This window comes from Mercenaria mercenaria, chromosome 7 (genome assembly GCF_021730395.1).
Source record: "Mercenaria mercenaria strain notata chromosome 7, MADL_Memer_1, whole genome shotgun sequence".
Lineage (NCBI taxonomy): Eukaryota > Metazoa > Mollusca > Bivalvia > Venerida > Veneridae > Mercenaria > Mercenaria mercenaria.
In genome coordinates, this window is record NC_069367.1 from 87,205,999 (window position 1) to 87,230,676 (window position 24,678).

Here is a 24,678-nt window from a genome sequence, read left to right on the forward strand (position 1 = left end):
GTATATTCAGTGCATGAAGTAGTCAGTCATAGGAGTGTGGGATAACCCATGTGAGATAAGATTTTCCAGCATTTCTAAAAATAGAGATTTTTCTGTCCGATAAGTGAGAAATATATTTCCCCTCTTGGTGGTGCTCTTGTTTCAAATTAAAATGGGTATATCTCTATAACTAATGAAGATACTTATTTGAAATGTCATTTAGGCCATCAGATTGATTTGGACAATCAGGGTAGATAACGTTTTACTAAATTTATGACAAATTACCTCTCTTTATTTTATGCAGATAAATATGCCTCAGCAGCATCTAATGAGATTGGTTTTAAATATTATTTAAGTCTTCCAGGGTAAAGAATAGTCATGCTAGTACAAAAATGCAGCATTTGAGCCTAGGACCCTCAAAGTTGATATGAAGATTGGCCCTGACTAGTATGTGATCTATAGGTCAAAATGGACTGTTAGAAGAAAATATTTATCATGATGATATTTAATGTGTATGCCTATGTGATCTGTGTCAAAACTTGATCTTTTCATTAAGAGCAATGGTACACAGGGGAGCGATATAGGGCCATCATTGCCCTCTTGTTTATAAACTTCTACTTTCACATACAAAATATTGTAAGTAAGGCTCTGATTGGCTAGTGAAAGAGTCGTCAGAACAATGCTATCAATAGCAAGTCTTCAGATCGAATGTACGTAGCGTTAATTGGAGATGTACTTTAGTCAGTTGGTTGGTATATAGACCAATCCATTTCCAGATGATAACTCAAGAATGCTTTGGCTTATGATAACAAAAGTTGATAGGGAGATTGGTCATAACCAGCAGATGACCCCTATTGATTTTGAAGTCAGTTAGTCAAAGATCAAGGTCACAGTGAACTGGAACATTTAAACAGTTTCTGGTTGATAACTCAGAAACACTTGGGCCTAGGATCATGAAAGCCGATTGGTTGGTCATGACCAGGTGATGACCTCTATTGATTTTGAGATCAGGAGGTCTAACTTAGGTCAAGTTCACGGTGACACGGAACAGTTAAATGGTTTCCGGATGATAACTCAAGAATGCTTGGGCCTAGGATGATGGAAGTTGATAGGGAGGTTGGTCATGACCAGCAGATGACCTCTATTGATTTTGAGATCAGTAGGTCAAAGGTCAATGTCACAGTGACATGGAACAGTTAAACGGTTTCAGGATGATAACTCAAGAACGCTTGGGCCTGGGATCATGAAAGTTGACAAGGAGGTTGATCATGACCAGCAGATGACCCTATTGATTTGAGTCCGTTGGTCAAAGTCAATGTCACATTGACCAGGAAGTTAAATGGTTTCCAGATGGTAACGTAAGAACCGAGGGCCTATCATGAAAGTCATTGGGAGATGGGTCATGACCACAGATGACCACAATAATTGTGAGTTCAGTAGGATAATAAGGTCAATGTTACAATTGACCAGGAACAGTTGAAACCACCTACAGATGATAACTTGAGAATGCTTGGTCTAGAATCATAAACTTAATAAAGGTTGCTCCATGACCAGCATATGACCTTTTTGATTTTTTGAAGTCAATAGGATCAAAGTTAAGGTAACATTGACTCAGAGCAGTGGAACTTTTGTGTACAGTGACCAAATAATTTCTGTTCCTTGTGCAGTTACTGAATGCATCAAGGGGGGCATTTCATGTTCTACGAGCTCTTGTTTTTGAATTGAAAAACACAAACTTTCAGGGTATTTATAACAGAATTCATCTGTATTTCAATATTTGTTTTCTATAAAAGAAATTTACTGTCAGATTTGTTTTAAAAACATGTCACAGTTGAAATATTTAAGTGTTGTTATAATACACAGTTGGTATTAAAATTTTGTTCTGTTTCACAGTGAGTGATGTCATATTGTTGCCAGACTGCACTGACTTTAAGGAATACTGGTTAGAGACACTACCAGGACAACCGTACCAGTCTACTGGAATACTGGCCATTCTGTTCACCCTATCTGTGGTGGATTTCCTTTTCAAACCTGGTAAGATTTGAATGGTTTTATTTATTTCAAAACTTGTTATTTTGTTTGTAGCTTACAATAAGAAAACATAAGCTAAGGTTAGCCATTAACTTTTTTATATTATTTGGACAGAGTATTCCAATAAAAAAAAAAAAAATGAAACCAAAATTTCTAAGATCAGTGAGCATACAAGCAACTAGAGCCTCAACTCTGTGCAGAGCTGCCCGCAAGCATAGAGAGACATAACAGACAGAAGTCAAATATTTTTCCAAGGTTAAATGCTTGCTATATTTATGCCCTCTTCGAAGAAGGAGGGGTATATTGTTTTGCACATGTCAGTTGGTCTGTCAGTCGGAATGTAGACCAATCTGTTTCCCGATGATAATTCAAAAACACTTGGGCCTAGGATCATGAAAGTTGATAGGATGTAAATCATGACCAGCAGATGACCTCTGTTGATTTTAAGGTCAGTAGGTCAAAAGTCAAGGTCACAGTGACCCTGATAGGTTGCAACCTATTTCCAGCGATACTTGGAAAACGCTGGGTCTAAGGATTAGGAACTTAATAGGGAGGTTGGTCCATGATCAGCAGATGACCCCTGTAGATTTTGAGGTAAGTAGGTCAAAGGTCAAGGTTACAGTGACCAGAAACAATTAAACAGTTTCAAGATGATACATGTATCTCAAGAACGCTCAGGACTAGGATCATGATACTTAATAGGGAGGTTGCCCATGACCAGCAGATGATCCCAGTTGATTTTGGCATCAATAGGTCAAAGGTCAGTGTCACATTGACTCAGAACAGTAGAGCTTTAGTGTACAGTGACCAAATAATTTCTGTTCCTTGTGCAATTACTGAATGCATCAAGGGGGGCATTTCGTGTTCTACGAGCTCTTGATGATTTTGAAATCTGTTAGATACAGTATGTGTGATACATCACTAACATATAAGACTTCATATAACCCGAGTTTTTATTTTCACAAATATCAAAAATAGCAAATAAAGCAATGTAGTCCTTAAATCCTTAAGTTCCTATCAGCACAAATTAGGTAAATTGTTATAATAGAATAACTATGTTTATGAAAGGTGAAGTAGAACCTTAATGCAGGCATTCATAGTGATAAGTTATTGAAAATGTGAGACGTGAAAGATGAAACAAAAACATGAATATTTTGTCAAAAGAATGAGTTATATCTGTGCTAAAGAAAAACCTTGTGTATGCAACAGAAGCTGTATTTTTCAATTGATCTTCATGAAACTTCAGAATGATTGTCTTGATAAAATCTAGGTCAAGTCGAATAGGGTCATCTGGTTTTGAAGAGTAGGTCACTAAGTCAAATCAAGAAAACCTGCGTATGCGTTAAGTTGTATTTTTCAACTGATCCTCATAAAATCTGTCAATGTTGCCTTGAGAAAAAATCTAGTCAAGCTTGAATATAGGTCATCTTGGATCTAAAACTAAGTCACTAGGTCATATCAAAGAAAATACTTCTTACCACATTTTTGGTCCAATCCTAATGAAAATTGGCCAGAATATTTGTTTTCATGAAATCACTAGGTCAAACATGTTTACACTGTTATGGTGTGTTTTTCAGGTGAGGGACCTAGAGCCATCTTGGCCCTCTTGTTCAACTGATCTTATGAAATTTGGTCAGAATTATAACCTTGAAATCTAGGCCAAGTTTGAAAATGGGTCATCTGGGGTCAAAAACTAGGTCACTAGGTCAAATCAAAGAAAATCGTTGTGTATGGGATAGAAGCTGTAGTTTTCAACTGATCTTCTTGAAATTTTGTCAGAATGATACCTTAATGACATTCAGTCCAAGTTCGAAAATTGGTTATCTGGGGTCAAAAACTAGGTCATTAGGTCTTGTGCATGCGAAATTTGATCAGAATGTTTGTCTGGATGAAATCTAGTTGGTTTGAATATGGGTCCCCATTTTGGGTCTAAAACAGTCAACCGCTGTCAAATTAAAGAAAAACCCTTGTTTTACTGCCGTAAGGGCTGCATTTTACAACTGGATATTCATAAAATTTAGCCAGAATGATTGCCTTGATGAAATCTGGGTCAAGTTAGAATATGGGTCATCTTGGGTCTAAAACTAAGTCACTAGGTCATATTAAAGAAAATACTTCTTACCACATTTTTGGTCCAATCCTAATGAAATTTGGCCAGAATATTTGTTTCCATGAAATCACTAGGTCAAAACATGTTTCACTGTTATGGTGTGTTTTTCAGGTGAGGGACCGTAGAGCCATCTTGCCCTCTTGTCAACTGAACTTAGAAATTTTGGTCAAATGATATCCTTATGAAATTAGGCAAGTTGAAAATGGGTCATCTGGGGTCAAAAACTAGGTCACTAGTCAATCAAAGAAATCCTTGTGTATGGGATAGAAGCTGTATTTTTCAACTGATCTTCTTGAAATTTTGTCAGAATGATACCTTGATGACATTCAGTCAAAGCTCGAAAATGGGTTATCTGGGGTCAAAAACTAGGTCACTAGGTCTTGTGTATGCGAAAAAAGGATCTTCATGAAATTAAGTCAGAATGGTTGCCTTGATGAAACCTAAGATATGTACGAACATGGGTCATCTGGGGTCAAAAACTTTATCACTAGGTCTTATCGAAGAAAAACATTGTCTATGCAACAGGAACTGCATTTTATAGGAAATTTGATTTATATGTTTGTCTGGATGAAATCTAGGTCAAGTTCGAATATGGGCCATCTGGGGTCAAAAACTAGGTCACCCGGTTAAATCAAAGAAAAATCTTTAGTACGCAATAGTGGTTGCGTTTTACACCGAATATTCAAAATTTATTCAGAATGGCTGCCTTGATGGTATCTAGGTCAGGTTTGAATATGAGTAATCTGGGGTCAAAAATGAGGTCACTAAGTCAAATCAATGAAAATACTTGTTTACACTTAAGAGACCACATTTTTGGTCCAATCTTAAAGAAAAGTGGTCAGACTATTTGTTTACGTGAAATCAAGAGGTCAAACATATTTACACAATTATTTTCTTTGAACTCGCTCACAAAAATTTTGCAAGCGTTGAAACAGCAAAATGTGTTCCCTATTCAATGAAAGAAACTGATTTCAGGATTTATTACAACATCACTGAAAATTGCTACAAAGATGCATGTGTGCAGAATACCAAGGAAACAGAAGAAATTTCAGAGAACAAGGTCTCCAAAAACAGCAGTTGGTACTCTCAGTAAATACACAGTACTTCTATTTACATTTCTGTTACACAGACAGAAAATGTTATACAATATTATAATTAACTTTTTATGAAAATTCATAATTATTATACTGGCAAATATATAAGAATATACCTGGCCGTAACACTTGAGCCCGCGTCAAGAATTTCATGTCTTATGGTATTTATGACGTAAAGCGAGAAAAGTGACGACCAAAGTCTAGCTGATGAAAATAAAATGGCCGTCCTTAAATTTAACACGGAAAAATAAACAAAGAAATGGACACATTTGATGTGAGTACGAGTTCTATATTTTCTTTTCATAAATCATGAACACATTTTAATATTAGATGAATGCCTGAAGGCACAATCTCGCCGGGCTGCCAAATTGTAGAAATAAGTTAACATTTCCGAGGCAGTTTGTGTTGATCATTGACATTGCAGCTTGCTTGCAGTAATGGAAATTACACCGTGGGATTTTTAACATACTTTTTGGTTTGCATATAGTAGGTAACTTTGTCTGATAGTCCCTGTAACATCATAAATAAGGGTATATAATAATCATCAGCATTATATGATACCTTATTAACGACCGGATACGCAGAATTTTCGCTGAAGGCAGCTTTGACGTAATGTTGTAATTATTCACCGACCAAGTAATATTAGTATTTTGGTGATATTCTTATTATTCAAGATTCCATCGATTTTATTTAGGAATATTTAAAGCTTTAAATCGCACAATTGTATCCGACAATTTGAGAGCATTAGTGCATTTTTGTAAAGGAAGCTGTAGATCTAGTTTATATAAAGTAGTGACTAAATTGACCTAAGGTCAATGGTCGAGAGGTACGCCTTGACTTGAGAGCCAGGGTACGGAAGACCGAATTGTATAATGCCATTTTTTATTTTTTTTGGAGAGCATTTTTTGTGTGACCGTGTTTTTTTTTATTTTTCCATCTTTTTAAAAATTTTTAAATGTAAAGAAATAAACTATAATCAATACATGAATATAAATGCAAATACAATGTGTTAACAATACCCGTCTCTTATTGCCTGATAAAATCGTTATGAACACACTGTATTAACATACTCTAAGTTTAAATAGAATGACATTTTTTATTTTTTATTTTCAGGAATTAGATACATTGTTTGGGTCTTTGGTTAACTGAACCTTCTCCAAAACAGTACTCATCTCATTTTTTGCGTGCTAAGATACACATTAGGACAGTGAAGATGAAATAGGAGACCACAGATAACATTGAACACCCACGTTAGCAGGTACTCATCACGAGTCTGAGACATAACAAGTAGATTCTGAAAGATGATCCACAGTTTGACTTAGATAAAACTGGACAGTGTTTATGACAAGGTTGTGGTGTTCTAAACTGTTTCTGCAGTTTTCAGTCGAAAGAAATTTAGATCAAACATATCATAATTTGAGGTAAATTGACAAAACAGAAAAGGAGCTCTGCTAATTATGAACATTAAAAAAAATTTGGAAATGAACCAGAGATGCGAAGTGGTGAAAGACACGTGTACGCTATGAATACATCTTTAATGGTATTCAAGATATGTCAAGATGGCTTTTTCTTGTTAATTTATGACATAGGTTTATGGGACAGGTTCAAGAAGTAACATATGAAAGAAAAAGGCGTTCAAACCTCGAGTCATGGGAAATTTGGTAGAAACCCACCTAACGCGTTTCGCATGAAACCATTAAAGATCAGTGCAAGTTTTTTCTCCTGAATTATGCTAGGAGAGGAAGGCTTTCACGAGGACAGGCAGCTCCATGTGCCGGGGAGAAAAAGCACCAGTCGACCTTCCGGCATTTTTCTAAGCAGGTCCCATTCATCAAGAATATGTTACAGTATCAGATCAAATTGAAAAGCAATATGTTGACCTGTCTACTTTTAAAGATCTATGAAAAGATGCGTTCCTCACATTAAAATAGCTGCGCCAAAGATTGTCGTATGCAAAACTTGTGAGGAATTTCGCCAAGATATACAGCTAGCAAGAACAGAATATGAAAAACTGTCTGCCACAGAAAATATCATAATCATGTATTACAAGGCAGGAAAGAAAGAGAAATATACCGGTTGTGGGTTGAAAGATCAACAAACATGTTTTGAGAGATAAGCGACAAGACGAAAGAAGTGGAGACAACGTTTCCATGCAACGACGTACACTTACACGTTCGATTTCCCTAATAAGTTCCAAATTAACCACCACACAGAGAAATGAAAGGCCCCGACATACTTTATTCAACCCAGAAATAATCCAGATCTATTTGGATACAGAGTGATGGAGACAAACAGTACAACTTCTTATTGATGAAAATGAGACAATATGTATTTCTTACTTATCTTAGCAGTATATATTCAGTGTACGGTAAATTGGACACTATTCGCGAGATTTTCAATTTTTTATATACGTGAATTCATTTAAACAGTGACATTTTTAAAACAAGTGTGCTTCAAGAACGTCGGCTCGCGAATTAATTAAATTGATAATGATGCAATTATATTCGAGCAAATTCGCAAAATATTGGCAGCGTCGAATTTTTCCAATTTACAGTACATGTTTATTTAAATCTAGCCGAAATGCTTTACATGTTGAATGGGGGGGGGTGTAGAATGCGTTCAAAGAATTGGATTAAGGGTCTTTAAATACGTTTAACACAGTAATAAAGAAATCTAACTTGCTTGATGGCGAACAATGAGCGGTAACTTCGTAATGAGATAACTATTTTTGCTGATAGGTCTAAGTATATTACATAGAGGAAACATCCGAGCCTACTCTGTGAAGTTACTGCTGATTAGCTGAAAATTTTGAATGTATTTGAAAATTCTATCCTAATAATTTGCCGACGAGTTTACATATTATCATAAAAACGTAAAAACATTCTAGATATAATGTGCATTATAAAATATTTGTTATTTAAACATTTGCCGTTTTGATCAGAGACTTCTACAATTACATTTAAAAGGATGGCGTATATACTAACTTCATGACGTCCATTAGCTCAAAATTAGAGACTGAATGCATACATTTGACTTATTTGTATCACTAGGGCTTGTTCTCAAAATTCTCAGGTCAGCTAAGTATGAGAGTTACGTAGTTACAACGAGTCGTGGCGTTACAATTTAAGCTGTGGGATTCTATTGCGTGTACTTATTCCTAATTAGCCCTTTGAAGTGCCTTGATTATGCTTATAATATTTCTGGACCGTGATGCCATTGTACAATGACCTACCTGTAATATCTAGTAAACAATGCATTTGCCAACTACAGTTTGGGTGAAAGAGTGTAGCTTGCATGCAGACAACTGCTTTGGTAGTGGTTCCTTTGATTGTCCCGGTTTTATTCAAAAACATTTTATTGAAAAACTTGTTGTAAGCCTTCTTTTTTACCTATATACGCAAGTAGTGCTATAATTATAGGTTATTATCGTAGTGTCTTTTGTTTGATCTTCAAATAGTAACAAACAGAGAATAAAATATGTATTAACTATTTAATTCAAAACTTGTATTTAATTTCGCTATGGCTATCCTTTTTACAGTCAAACTAGAACCGTTACGTCCTTGTTACCTGTCTTGGAGAAATATGACGCAAGCGTCACCCAGAAAATCAACGTACATATCAACTTCCTGGACACACACGGTAAGCCTTTAGTTTTTAGATTAAAGACAGAGTTGTAACAGTATCGAAAACGATGTTGGCGAATTTAGTTATGGTATGTGGAACTGATTAAATCATAGTAATTAGCAGCTGACCCTTTTTTAAAAAGATTTTTGAATTATTAATGAAATAATCAAAGCATTCGGTTAGATATAGTCGGTAAACGGGGTCAAGAGTTCAAATGCGTAAGGGATGTTAGCCCAGGTTATATATTCAATAATCAGAACGATGCTAAGCAGGTGGAGCCGTGACCTAGACATATTTGAATAAACAATAAAGGACACGTTTATCGTTAACGTCACGAATCAATTCCGAAATTCATTATATATACCTTCCAATGTCGGTCTTGAACACCAAAGCTGGGTTGCTTCTGTATGTTGTTCAAAATGCTATTTATTTTCCTCGACTATTCGAAGAATAAGTAGAGCTATCTACTCACCTCGGCGTCGGCGTCGGCGTCACACCCTGGTTAAGTTTTTCGTACGCAGTCCACATTTTGACAAAGTCTTTTGAGATAAAAGCTTTGAAACTTTCAACACTTATTTACCATCAACCAGGTCCCAGTTAAAGGCAAGAGGACATACTCTGTCAACATTTTGACTGAATTAAGGCCCCTTTTGACTTAGAATCTTGGTAAGTTTTTCGTATTACCAGTTGATATTTGACAAAGTCTTTGAGAAAAAGCTTTGAAACTTTCAACAATTGTTAACCATCACCATGTCCGTTGTAGGCAAGAGTACATAACCATCAAGCATTTTGGTTGAATTATGGCCCCTTTTTGACTTAGAAAATCTTGGTAATTTGACGTACCATCCACATTTTGACAAAGTCTTTGAGATAAGTCTTTGAACTTTCAACCACTTGTGTACCATCACAATGTCCAGTTGTAGGCAAGAGTACATAACTCCCTCAAGCATATTGTCTGAATTATGGCCCCTTTTGACTTAGAAATCCTTGTTAATTTTTTTCGTACCAGTTTATTTTTTGTGTAAAGTGTTTGACATATGGCTTTGAAAACATTTATATCTTGTTCAATATAATAGTACTCAATCAATAGGCAAGATTAACGTAACTCTCTCTTCTTTTTTTGGCTGAATTAAGGCCCTTTATGAACTTGGAAATTGGGTTTGTTTTATATAATGTCCATGTTTTGTTCAAACTATTTGACATTTGGCTTTTAAAACTTTAAACACTTGTTTATCATTATGATTTCCATCTGTAGGCAGAGAGTACATAACTCGGACAACTATTTTGACTGAATTATGGCCCTTTTTGGACTTTGAATTTTTCATTTTTTTAACAAGTCCAGCGTTTGTCAAAACTATTAGGAACTGTGGCTTTGAAACTTGTAACACTAGTTTATTATCAACGATGATTTCCATCGTAGGCAAGAGTACATAACTCTGTCAACTATTTTGACTGAATTATGCCCTTTTTGACTTTGGAAATTAGTTTTAAATTTTTCGTATAAGTCCATGTTTTTGCCAGACTATACTTAACATATTTGCATCATGGTCACACATTGGCCATTAGTGCAAGACTATAATCAAAATCCACAAAATACAGAACAGTTTTGTTTAATATCCATTTTCTAGCTCACCTTCACAAATGACAAGGTGAGCTTCTTGTGATCGCGCTTGTCCGTCGTCCGTCCGTGCGTCCGTCCCGTGCATCCGTAAACTTCATTGCTTGTGCCACTCTAGAGAGGTCTCATTTTCATGGATCTTTATAATAGTAGGTCAAATGTTCATCTTGATGATATCTAGGTTAATTGAAACTGGTCACGTGCCATCAAAACTAGTCAGTAGGTTCTAAAAATAGAACAACCTTGTGACCTCTCTAGAGGCCATATATTTTCAAAAGAATCTTCATGAACTTGGCAGAATGTTTTCCCCTTGAGGATATCTAGGTCAATTACGAAACTGGGTCAAGTGGGTTTTAATAAAAACTAGGTCAGTAGGTCTAAAAATAGAAAAAAACCTTGTGACCTCTCTCTAGAGGCCAAATTTTCATGAGCTCTTCATGAATATTGTTCAAATGTCCTACTTTGATGAGATCTAGGTCAAGTTAGAAACCGGTTCCCGTGTGTCAAATACTAGGACATTAGGTCTAAAAAATAGAAAAAACCTTGTGACCTCTCTTTGAGGCCATATTTCTCATTGATCTCATGAAATATTGGTCAGAATGTCCCTTGATGATATCTAGTCAATTCGAAACTGGTCATGTGGGTCAATACTAGGTCCAGTAGTCTAAAAATAGAAAAACCCTTGTGACCTCTCTAGAGGCCATATTTATCAATGGATCTTTCCTGAAAATAGGTCAGAATGTTCAACCTTGATGATATCTAGGTCAAGTTTCTAAACTGGTCACGTGCGGTCAAAAACTAGGTCAAGTAGTCTAAAAATAGGAAAACCTTGTGACGTCTTAGAGGCGATATTTTTCAATGGATCTCAAGAAAATTGCTCAGAGTGTTTTACCCTTAAGATAGCTAGGCAAGTTCGAAACTGGGTCACGTGGGGTTACAAACTAGGTCATTAGATCTAAAAATCGAAAAACCTTGTGAACCTCTCTAGAGGCCAATTTTTTCATGAGATCTTCATGATTATGTCAGAATGTTTACCTTGGGATATCTAAAGTCAATTCGAACTGGGTCACGGGGGTTCAATAACCTAGTCAGTAGGTCTAAAAATAAACAACCTTGTGACCTCTCTAGAGCCATATTCTCATCGGATCTTCATGAAAATTGGTGAGAATGTTCAGCCCTTGGAAAATGATATCTAGGTCAGATTTGTAACTGGGGCATGTCGGGCAAAAACTAGTCAGTAGGTCGAAAATAGAAAAAACTGTGACCTCTCTTAGAGGCCATATTTTTCACGAGATTTCATGACAAATTGGTGAAATGTTACACTGGATGATATCTAGATCAAGTATATAAGGGGGTCACGTGCCTTCAAAAACTAGGCCATTAGGTCCAATAATAGAAAAACCTTGTGACCTCTCTAGAGGCCCATATTTTCAATGATCTCTTCAGAAAATAGGTTAGAATTTTTTATCTGATGATATCTAGGTCACATTGCTCAAAAACTAGTCACATTGTCAAATAATAGAAATAATACGTCATACTCAGTTCAACCTGGTCATGATGGGAGATAGGTGAGCGATTCAGGACCATCAAGGGTCCTCTTTTTGTTTTGTTAGCTGAAAAACTATGGAAATATTTGACCCCATTTCTTCCAAATTCAATTCTTCAATAGTCGAGCGCGCTGACAGCCGCACAGCTCTTGTTTCTTTAAGGGTTGATCGATGCAGTATTTGGAACATTAAACCCTGTACCGAATGAAAGGCTTGTGACACCCTTACAACATATAGCTGAATTCCGTTAGCAACAGTTCCCTTATAACCAGCTGTACCTATGACGGAGTAAGTGGATGGGTTTGGAGGCAAGGAAAACTTTCATTGGTGATAGATTTAAGAAAGTGCCAAATGTCGCAAAATATTCCCTTCTTCGTTTTAGTTCTGGAGACCAGTTTGTGTACATGAGTCAGTCAGCTGGTTGACAAAACGACGTGCGCTCGTTATATGCCGCAAAACCGCACCTGTTTTAGATGGCCATTAGATGACGTCCCGTCTCAGATATTCCTCGTCCCGGCCTTTCGCTGAACCGTGTGCGTTACCTGTACCGAACACGTGCTTCCTCTATTCAGACGACCATTTCAGGATGGTTATGCCCTGCACAAGAGAGTCGTAAGTTTTCGACAGTTTATTTAGTTTTATAAATGACCGTTTATAAATACGAATTAAGTAAACATGTGTTATTTTTATGTCGTTATGCATGAGGCATTAGATCAACAAATTAAATAAAGTCAAAAGGTTTACAGATTTTTAGTTTGACAAAATGATGTTGTATGGAACTTAATTGAATAAAAAGATATACATAACGTCGAAGAACATAATCTAGACGTTTAACGCTTTTAAACGACGTCATGTACTTCCACGTAACGTCCACTAGCATTCATACTGCAAAATTATATTATTTTTTTAACATTTTTGTACCCTGTGTTGTATACATTTGCTTAATCTAATGAAATGGGCAGTTTTAAACTGGAAAAATCTAAAAAAGTTTAAAAAATTACTCTAAGCCATGAAAATGCTTACGCGGCTCACTTTCCCCATCCACCCTGAACATGTTACTGCAGTTAAAGGAATGTAAGAAAAATCACCCCACACCCTACCCTGTTCAACCACATTCCCTATTTCCCACAACCAGTGCAGACAAATCACTTTTGTGACCTATTTGATTTTGTTCAATACAGATAGTGACCACAAAAATTATACTGCAATGGAAATATGATTGTAATTTAAATTTGTCAGCATTAGACGAATTGATCCAGATGAAGGGATGCCTGTATTCACAGTAGCAAAAAAAAAAATTGGTGTTAAGTGTTGAGTATGACAAAGTAAGTGGTATGGCTGTTTTATTTGATGTAGGGAAATTAAAAGTAGCATCAAATTATTTTAGTAGGTCACATAAGATTATATTGAATGTAAGGCCACACCAAATTACTTTCTTGGTCATGGGATTTTGACCCGAAAAATATGGAGTGAACAAGCGAGAAAAAGAAAAAAAAATTTTTTTGGATTTCTTCTGTTTTTGGAGTGGGTGATCTGTTTTTGGAGTGGGCGAGGAGCGATTTGAAGAAAAAAATAAAAAGCCTTGTCTCAAGAATCAACAAGCACAACCAAAACATACCAAAAAGGCTTGAAAATACATAAAAGAAGCAAAGATCCTTAAATAATGAAGGTTTAATGACAACATGCCCCAAAAATACATGACAGCCACTCAAAACTTGATTCCGATATATCTTTAAGTTCTGTTTACTGGCATACCCTACATTGTAATATAGATGTAAACAAGCTGAAGGAATAGCAGGTGGATATGATGTAAGAAAATCTGGCAATTTTACCATATTTCTAACGAACAGAGTCCTAGGTTATTTTTATTATGCTTAGTGTATAGAACTAATATGTGGACTTAGTTTGTATCAAATTTATTTCTACTAAGATTTTATCACACAACATAAGAATAAGAAAGCTGTTACTCTCATGTAGTTTTTAACAGAAGTCATCATATACAGTACATGGAAAATACCGCAGTCACCTCACCAGTACTTAACGTACCCATGGTCTATATAATTATTTTTTTTTTATTGTACCCCCCCCCCCCCCTGGACAACAAAGTTGTAAGGGGGGGGTATACTGGTTTCAGGTTGTCTGTCTGTCTGTCCCGTCTGTCCGTAGACGCAATCTTGTGCGCAACCATCTCTCCCTTATCCCTTGACAGAATTTAATGAAACTCACACCAAGTGATCAGTACAACAGTAAGTTGTGCATGGGGCATGTTAGGTTTCTTTTAGAAAAAAAATTTGCAGAGTTATGGACTTTTGTTTTTTTTGTTAACTATACTATAATACATTGACACAATCTTGTGCGCACCATCTCTCTCCTCATCCCCGTGACACAATTTAATGAAACGTCACACAAGTATCAGTACCAACAGTAGTTGAGCATGGGGCATGTAGGTTCTTTTTAGGAAAAAAATTTGCAGAGTTATGGACTTTGTTTTTTTATACTATACTATATACAATACACAATCTTGTGCGCACCATCTCCTCCTCATCCCCTTGACACAATTTACCGAAAACTTCACCACACAAGTGATCAGTACCAACAGTAGTTGTGCATGGGCCAAGTTAGGTTCTTTCAGACAAAAAATTTGCAGAGTTATGGGACTTTTGATTTTTTTTTTGTTACTATAATATATACATAACACAATCTTGGTGGCGCACCAATCTCCTCATCCCTTGACACAATGTAATGAAACTCACACAAGTGATCAGTAACCAACCCTAGATGTGCATGGTGCATGTTACATTCTTTTAGATAAATAGTCAGCATAGTTATGGGACTTTGTTTTTTGTTACTATACTGTATACATACATTCTGTATACATACAGTCCACATAATTATGCAATCTTGTGTGCGTCAAATTGCAATGTACTGTCAGTGCATGCGGGGGGTACATTCATCACCTTTAGTGATAGCTCTAGTTATTGTCTGTCAGCTTTCAATGCAATTTCACCAGCTACCATCCATTGATGGCCCATTCACTTGTAAATTCAATGAGTAATTTATAGTTTCTGTTGTTGTTTGTTTCAAAATTCAACTTTGGTAGATTAGGAAAGACATACATATGATTATGCAGGCCATAACAATAAATGCTTTACCATGTTCAGTTTTCTTTTTAGCTCACATGTCACAAAGTGACAAGGTGAGCTTTTGTGATCACGCAGCGTCCGTCATCCATCCGTCCATGGGTGCGTGCGTAAACTTTTGCTTGTGACCACTCTAGAGGTCACATTTTTTTCATGGGATCTTTATGGAAATGGGTCCAGAATGTTTATCTTTGATGATATCTAACAAATTCGAACTGGGTCACGTTGCGGTCCAAAACAACAAGGTCAGTAGGTTCAGATAATAAAATAATAACTTTGTGACCTGTCTAGAGCATATTTTTCATGGATCGTGTAGAAATTGGTCCTGAAAGTTTCACTTAATGATATCTAAGGGTTTTTTTCAGGTTTGAAACTGGGTCACGGTGCAGTCAAAAACTAGGCTGTAAGGTATAAAAAAAGGAAAACCTTGAGACCTCTCCAGAGGCCATATTATCATGGAGATCTTCATGAAAATTGGTGAGAAATGGTTCATCCTTTGAGGATATCAAGGTCAGTTTGAAACTGGTCACATGCCAATCATAACAAGGTCAGTAGGTCCAATAATAAAAAACCTTGTGCCCTCTCCTAGAGGCCATATGTTCATGGGATGTGTATGAAAGTAGGTTTCCCCCCCCCCTCCTCCTGAATGTTCATCTTGGAGATATCTAGGTCAGTTCGAAAATGGGTGAACTGCGGTCTAAACTAGGTCATAGTCTATAAATAAAAAAACTTTGACCTTCTAGAGCCATATTTTTCAATGGATCTTCTGAAAATTGGTCTGAATGTTTTACCTTGATGATATCTATGTAGAGTTCGAAAGTGGTCACGTGCGTCAAAAACTAGGTCAGTAGGTATAAAAATAGGAAAACCGTGCGACCTCACTAGAGGCATATTTTCATGAGACTTCAGAAGTTGGTGTGAGAATGTTCATCTTGAATATATCAGGTGCAGGTCAAACGCGAGGTGTCATTTAATGCCTTCAAAAACGAGGGCATTAGGTCCAGATAATAGAAAAGCTTGTGGACCTCTCTCTCTAGAGGCCATATTTTGTCGAATGGATCTCCATAAAAATTGGTCAAATTTTTATCTTCATGATATCTAGGTCAAGTTTAAAAGGGTTCACATGACTCCAAAAAACTATTCACTATTCAAATAATAGAAAAAGCGAAGTTATACTCAGTTCAAAACGGGTCTTGTGGGGCAGTGAGGCGATTAAGGAACATCATGGTCCTCTTTTGTTTATAAATAGTCGATGATATCTCCTTAAATAAATTAAAAAAACTTTTACCAATAACAGTAAAATATTATTCTTGTATTTCAACTCTATTTGAAAATGATAAAAAAAAGTTAACCTTTATTAGTTTTCTTGGATTGAGAGTTTGTAGCTGTATAGGATTTTTTGCCCTAATTAAGTTCCCCATATGCGTAACCCTCCCTGTTCCCTTAAGCAAAATACCCATTCTTTCTAATCAAAATTTGTGTCAACAGTAATTAATCTACAAGTAATGGGAGGGAAACAGTAGGAACAAGCATTAAAATAATTTATGCCACGGTCCACTAAATAACTTTTTGGATTAGTGAATGTGCAAATGTCATAGGCTTGAACCCTAAATAACTTTAAAGCATGTATTTTACAAAATTTATGTCCGGTTGTATTACACAAACACATGCATGTAGTTCAATTGCCCTTACTATCTTTGTCCTTAAAGTGTACAAACAGGCTGAGCAACAGACTTGTTCAATTTTTATCACATGTTTTTCTCCTATTTTTGGTCTGAAGTTATTAAAGGTATGTACACATACTAAAGCAACTTGGCATCACAGTACATTTTGGCTAGGAACATATTCTTTGTTTGAAATTGATCGCTGATCATTTGATCTACTCATCCAGAACTTGGAAGACTTATAAATTTTAAAATACTTATGCATTGTATCTGATTCTTTTAAGGCTTGAGCCAATGATGTAGACTTTGATAGTGTATTATTCCATACACATATTCATTTGTTTTGAGATATTTACTTCCAGAGCTCCAGATAAGCTATGTATTTGCATATTTACACAATGAAAGTTGCAGAAAACCCAATCCAATTCATACAATGTGTGTACTGAAACGCAACAAAATTCCTAATACCCAATTCATTAAAAATCGCTTGTGTATTGCATTCTCTGTATTATAGAACAGGTATGAGACTTTGACCCTAGACAACAGACTGGTTATATGTTATGGCAGAACAGGTTTCTATTTATCTGAAAAATCACAGATTTTATGGGAGAGCACATATTGCGATGAACACATCGGGGTATTGTGGATGAATTGATTGCAGAGTCTGACATGATTTTAATACATATATAAAATGTACTGACATCTGCTCTGTTAAGAATTACAAATCTTCCATCATACATATACTTATATATATTTTCAACAATGGAAATTTGTAAAATTTTACTGCTTTGAATTTATTTGTATCTTTGCTGAAACTTTCTAATGACAGAGTCAAACACAAAGGTGAAGAAAGATAACAGTTATACTGAACCTAGAAGCACAGAGACCATTTACTGCAGACTTTGCTGCACACACATCTAAAGATGATCTGAGATCTGGAGAATTTCAGTATGTTATGGAGACAGGTAACTTCATGTTATTTATGTACTGATTTATAGGAGAAATCGTGCTTGTATATAAATCCATGTTTGTATATAAATCTGTTGTATTTTCTACTTATAGAACTGATAAGACAGTGATTGGGTGGGCAATTGCTGAACGTCCATGTTTTTTTTTGTAAACAGTGGTGTTTTTCTAACGGCCTAAACTTTCTTAAAACACAAATCATATCAATAATGTTTTTGATCAATGGAAAGGTTATTAAACAAGAAATTTATTAATTACGTTTAATTATTATTTCAAAATAAAATGGATTAATTATTAAAGCTTAACTTACCGTGTTTTTCTAAAAGTTTTAAACATCACTACGCTGCTGTTAAAATTATAATGTCATTTAAAACGGTAAGCCATTTGAAAAAGATATTTAAGTACAAAAATATGAACATTGTAAGTATATCAAAACTTTTTGAATTTTGAATATCCATAAATGATCGAAAAAATTATTAAAATTTTAAAATTCTTATCCTACACACAAACGATGTAAAAACATTTGTTATGCCCATCACCAGATAATCAGATGTTAATGCATGATGTCACGGCAATCTCTTGTATACTGATTTAACTATAATAACTATACAGTCAAACTTGTGCTGTAGACATCATGTACTTCCAGTTTCAACATTTATAGGGTATCTTAAACAACTCTGGTAATGACCGCTTTCCTGAAGATAACTTCTTATTCAGAGTGACAGTCACTTCTGCATGGTCATTTGTTTAATATGGTGTGGAGGTAGTTCCAAGACCATGGGAGATAATATTCTATTATTTGGACAAGGAAGGCAACTCTAGTATGACTTAAAGTTACAATGAGCCAAGAGTTATCTCAGCAATGTCATACCTTTATCTGTAATGTTTCAGATGGTGTGGAAGTAGTTCCAAGACCAGGGGAGATAATATTCTGTTACTTGGAAAGGGAAAGCAACTCTTGTATGACATGGAGTTTCAGTGAAACAAAAGTCATACCTTTATCTGTAATGTTTCATATGGTGTGGAGGTAGTTCCAAGACCTGGTGAGATAATATTCTGTAAAAGGGACAGGGAAGGCAACTCTTGTTTGACATGTGTGTTTCAGTGAACCAAGAGTTGTTTCAGCAATGTCATCTACACCAGTGCCTTTTATGTTACGGATATTGAAAATAAGGTGAGAGTTCTTTGTCTAAACAGTAATTGATGTGATGTATCATTCTGCATGTATATCTTGATTATTATACCTCAGGTAAGTGATCAATGCAAATTCAATATTATTCTCCCCCTGTAATCTCTTGCACTGATGCACTATTTTGGTTTTCTGTGCATGACTGATAACTGTGAGACAAAGACTTTGAAATAATTTAGGCCAAATGACAATTGTTACTAGATGATATGTCACAAACAAGACCAAAAGATGAGGTCAAACTGAGAAGTCAATAATTTTAGGTTATTATACCCTCAGATGCAAAGGATTTTTGGGCTTTACTGGAATCACACATGTCTGTCCTTTGTTTTGTCTGTCCTTTCATAATCTTGTCCACTCCATACTGGCACAGGGATGATTATAAACTGGCATCAAATATTATCTCTGCAAGATGATGTGCACAGTGCTCAACCCAGGTCACTGGTCCAAGGTCAAGGTCCACAACACAACCAAAGGTCAATACGTGGACTGGAGGGACACTTCCTGCCTACTTTAACCAATTTGGAAGGTTTTTATAAATCTAACCATCATAAGGTTGACCTAAGGCAAAAAAATTTGCAGAGCACACAACTCAGGTCACTAGGTCCAAGGTCAATGTCACACTTAGAAGTCAAAGATCAGATAGCTTAAATTTGTGTCTGCTCCAAATCATCAAACACTGGAACGAGTTTTCATAAACTACACCCAATTTAATGCCTAACAAGACAACATGCAAGATGCACAACCCAGGTCACCTTAATTGAGGTCAAGGTCACACATTGGTCAAATATCATATAGCATGCCTAGTGGTCCTCTACAAAGACTTGTTCAAATCTTGACCCTCCCCACCCCCACCCCCACATGGTCAATTGACCCCGGCCAGGGATATTGATTGTACATAGGGAAATCTTCATAAATTTTTGTTTGCTTAAAAATAAACCAGAGGCCTAGGTCTTAAGATAGTTGACATGTAACATGCCTAGTAGACTTCTACAAACTTTTTTCAAATCATGACCCAGGGTTAAATTGGCCCTGCCCCCCAAGGGTTACTTGATTGTACATCGGAAATCTTTCCAAAAAAATTTCTAAAAAATCAGCAGTTGACCATTTGAACATGTAGCCATATTAACTTTGGTGAGCGATCCAGGGTCATCGATGACCCTCTGTTTTTAAATTTGAGTTCTTTAGGATATTAAGAAGAGTGCAACTTGACAAGTTCCGTTTCGAAATTTTTTAATATAAAAATTCAGCATATTACCTCTTAGAATGCGTATGTTAACTTTTTTTGATATTGCCTGTAACTTCTTCTCTACAAACCTTCAACACGACTATTGACTCCATTTTTCCTGAACCAATTATTTCACGTCCGTCAGGCTGTTTTCTAAATCGTTCTGTTTTCAGTCACAAGTATCGATTTTGCTGTTTCTCATCATAATTCATTTTAAAAATGTCTTTGAAATGGTGTATAAGTTGTGGAGATCATTTTTAAACGTTGAGCCGATATTTACGTTAAAGTGACGTAAAGCAAAAAATACACTTTAGTGTTGAATAAAAAGTTTTGCTTCTTAAATCTTGTCTCATGTAAAACCCAAACGATAGACTTTGACAAAAAAGATATGATCATGAAAACTTTATTTTCTGTTGATTGAAGGAAAAAAATTATGGGGTCACCGCATTCATTTTCGCGTAAAATTACGTTACGCTACCCCTACCCCCAAATAACAACATAGCTCAGTTTGGCTGTTATTCTGATATATCTCTTTTCAAACCTTAATATTTTACATTCTCATTCATCAGTTGTTCACTACAGGCGTGAAACAAATCATGGAACGTGAGAAAGAGAGCTTTCCTTTCAAAAGAGGTCTTTATAACTGTAAAATTGGCGACTTCATTGAGAAATGGTTTGAATGCAGAATGTATAACATATGCCAATACGACAACTTTGCTTAAAATACTGATCATGTTATTTTTGAAAGTCGCTTTAAATATACTTTCTATATGATAAAGCTTATTTTTTCAAATTTTTCTTATTCAAAGTACCAATAAACATATTTTCCGTTGTAAAACACTGCTAACATGAAAAATATTTGCATATGCAATTGTGTATATTGTTCGGAGTTTTCACACTTGAAACACAAACAGAAGGATCATTATTGTACAGTACCACTGATCAATATTATACAACAGAATCAAATATTCTAAAGGTTGTGATTTCAGACGTATGACCCTTGACTCAACCGCCCCTCCAAGGGAGTAAAGGTTGTTTATATCTTGTTTTTCTTAACACAGTGCAACCTCTGTATAGCAACACCCTTTGGGAGATACAAATATTGACTGTTATGTAGAGGTTGTTGTTCTGGAGAGGTAAAATTGATAGTATATTTCAGCTGAGGGAAATTTTGATGGTGTTGTTATAGAGAGGTTTTTGCTTAAGAGAAGGCCGCGCTGGAGAAGTTTTACTGTATTATTCCTAACCCTCCCTAAGTACGCACACACGCACGCGCGCACATCCCAAGGTCTTACAATTTTACTATTTTGTTTCTTACTTCACCACCCTAGTAACATCTGACCATAAGATAAGTTGCCATGGGCTTGCCCGGTTAATTACCCGCTCCAAGCATACGTTCACATAATTTGATGGCGGAATTTGGTTTCACGGGTCAGAGTTAATTTTTCATTATTTTGAAATTTAATACCACAGACGCTATTTGAAATAAATCATAATTTCTACAGATTCATTATTCATGATATAAGAGAGGTTTATTGAGTTACAGTGAGTGTCAGTCACAACCGCTGCTTTCTTTCTTTCTTTTACCCCATCCGCTTAGCTCAGTAGGAGTGCAGTTCTATGGATCGCGAGTTCGGTCCCCGGGTAGGGCATGCCGATTTGTTAGAAGGCACGTTTCCATAATAATTCGTCCTCCACCTTTGATTTATGTGGTTAAGATAGAAGTTATTTATTGAGAATACAGAATCCAGGAACACTGGTTAGGTTAACTGCCCGCAGTAACGTAGAAAAACAGAGCTAAACCAAAAAAAAAAAAAAAATCTTTTTTTTTTTTTATGTCATGGAATGTTTTCTTTACTCGTATTTCTTATTATGTTTCTAATATTAGGAAACAGTATTATGTATGGAATATGTTTCTATTATGTGTCTATGAATACAAGGATAACATTTGTACACACATCTCCGGAGAGCTGAAACCTCTTTGCAAAGGATGGTGTTTCTATCTAGCCAAGCTGCTAAATAAATTAACCTTTTCAGAGCAACAGCCTCCGTAGCTGTTTTCCCACGGTTATTCAGGAGGATTCACTCTATTCGAAATCGGTGTGTCCGACTACTCTCCAAACAATCGAAATATTTCCAAAACGTAAAATTTGTAATAAAGTTAGATAAAATAATGTTTACTCGAACATAATGTTATAAGTACAAAAAGGCTTCCTAAATTTTAAAAAATTATATTAGCACTTTTTTCCGAGTTATGTTAAAATGAATATTTCTCATTTTCATCTCATTCGTTTTACTTTTTTTCCTACTGTGCCGAGGTTGGCCAGGTTCTGTTTACCCCAGTATTATTTTCTGAAGACTGGTTGTTGTTCGAATCTGCTTCATTAAGAATGCACCTATATTAACTAATAAGATATTTATGGCATAGAGGCCTATATTTATAAAGTAGGCCTATATTTGTTTGCCTCAGTTCTATTAGCGGCATGTGATGGAATTATATACTGGTACTTGTTAAAATTAAAAGGCTGAGATAATTCAAATAAAGGATTTTCATTATATTCTTTCGTTTTCTTTTAAAAGTTATTTTTGTAAATGTTAACAATGTAATGTGCATCGATACAAGAGTTTTCAAGTATTATTATTAACTTGCGAGATAAATTATTTCACTTGTAACATTTGTAACGTTGAATGAAATCATTAATAATTGTAAAGGCCTCTTTTGATTAAATTCTACTTAAATAGGTTAAAGATGAGTTTGTCTTCATCACGAGAATCAGAAAATCCATTGAATTACGCATTTTTTTTTATATCAGGAGTAGGAGTAGAGTAATGTAATTCAGGGCAAAGGGTAACGAGGTGTTGATTTTGTCGCATTCTCATATATCAAATATAATCTAAACATTAAAATCTGAGTTCTACACAGAAATTATTTCGCTATGTAACAGAGTTTTAAAGGCTATTTTGATTTAATTTTACTAAGAAAAATAAAATATTAGAGTTTATCGTAAAAGGAGAAGATACATGAAAAATACTCAATGGCACTATCTTGTGATTTGGGGGGTAGGGGTAGCGTAACGTAATTTTACGCCAAAACGAATTCGGTGACCCCATAATTTTATTCCTTCAATCGACAGAAAATAAAGTTTTCACGATAATGTTAGTTTTTTGTCAATTTCTATCGTTCGAGTTTTACATAAGACAAGATTAACGCAAACTTTTTTTTCAAAACTAAACGTTATATTTGTCGCTCTGACGTCACTTTAACGTAAATATCGACTTCAACGTTTAAATGATCTCCACAAATTTTACACCATTTCAAAGACATTTTTAAATGAAATTATAACGAGAAACAAGCAAATCGATACTTGTTGACTGAACAGAACGATTTAAGAAAACAGTCTGACGGACGTGAAATCATGGTTCATCAAAAATGGACGTCAATGGTCGTGTTTGAAGGTTTGTAGAGAAAAAAGTTACAGAAATATCAAAAATGTAAAATACGCATTCTATGAAGAATATGCTGAATTTTACATTAAACAAAATTTCAAAACGGAACCTAACAACTTCAAATTAGGCGCATTCCACCTTAAGTTTCAAATAAAAGCTACAAAAACATGGGGACTTAATATTGTCTTGTCTGACTATCTGGATAGTTTGTATTATAAATATCTGTCACAAAAGAATTTGAACAAAAAAAACCTAGTACAGAAAGGCTAGTAAGTATGTAGAGCAAAGTGTCAGTGTTTTCATCTTGTCTTACATTTTTAGCTCACCTGTCACAAAGTGACAAGGTGAGCTTTTGTGATCACGCAGCGTCCGTCGTGCGTGCGTGCGTACGTGCGTGCGTGCGTAAACTTTTGCTTGTGACCACTCTAGAGGTCACATTTTTCATGGGATCTTTATGAAAATTGGTCAGAATGTTCTTCTTGATGATATCTAGGTCAAGTTCGAAACTGGGTCACGTGTGGTCAAAAACTAGGTCAGTAGGTCTAAAAATAGAAAAACCTTGTGACCTCTCTAGAGGCCATATATTTCACAAGATCTTCATGAAAGTTGGTCAGAATGTTCACCTTGATGATATCTAGGTCAAGTTCGAAACTGGGTCACGTGGCTTCAAAAACTAGGTCAGTAGGTCAAATAATAGAAAAACCTTGTGACCTCTCTGGAGGCCATATTTTTCATGGGATCTGTATGAAAGTTGGTCTGAATGTTCATCTTGATGATATCTAGGTCGAGTTCAAAAGTGGGTCACATGCCTTCAAAAAGTAGGTCAGTAGGTCTAAAAATAGAAAAACCTGGTGACCTCTCTAGAGGCCACACTTGTGAATAGATCTTCATAAAAATTGGTCAGAATGTTCACATTGATGATATCTAGGTCAAGTTCGAAACTGGGTCACGTGCGATCAAAAACTAGGTCAGTAGGTCTAAAAATAGGAAAACCTTGTGACCTCTCTAGAGGCCATATATTTCATGAGATCTTCATGAAAATTG

At 35.6% G+C, this 24,678-nt stretch overlaps 1 long non-coding RNA gene across 1 annotated transcript in view; it reads left to right on the plus strand.

The window, feature by feature from the left end:
- Positions 1-1,875: 1,875 nt before the first annotated feature.
- LOC123553726 (uncharacterized) overlaps positions 1,876-24,678 on the plus strand; it is a 29,977-nt gene continuing 7,174 nt past the window's right edge. The window contains exons 1-4 of the long non-coding RNA XR_008371904.1: positions 1,876-2,013; positions 5,096-5,209; positions 17,637-17,772; positions 18,665-18,947. This is a non-coding gene — a long non-coding RNA (uncharacterized LOC123553726). The remainder of the gene's footprint in view (positions 2,014-5,095; positions 5,210-17,636; positions 17,773-18,664; positions 18,948-24,678) is intronic.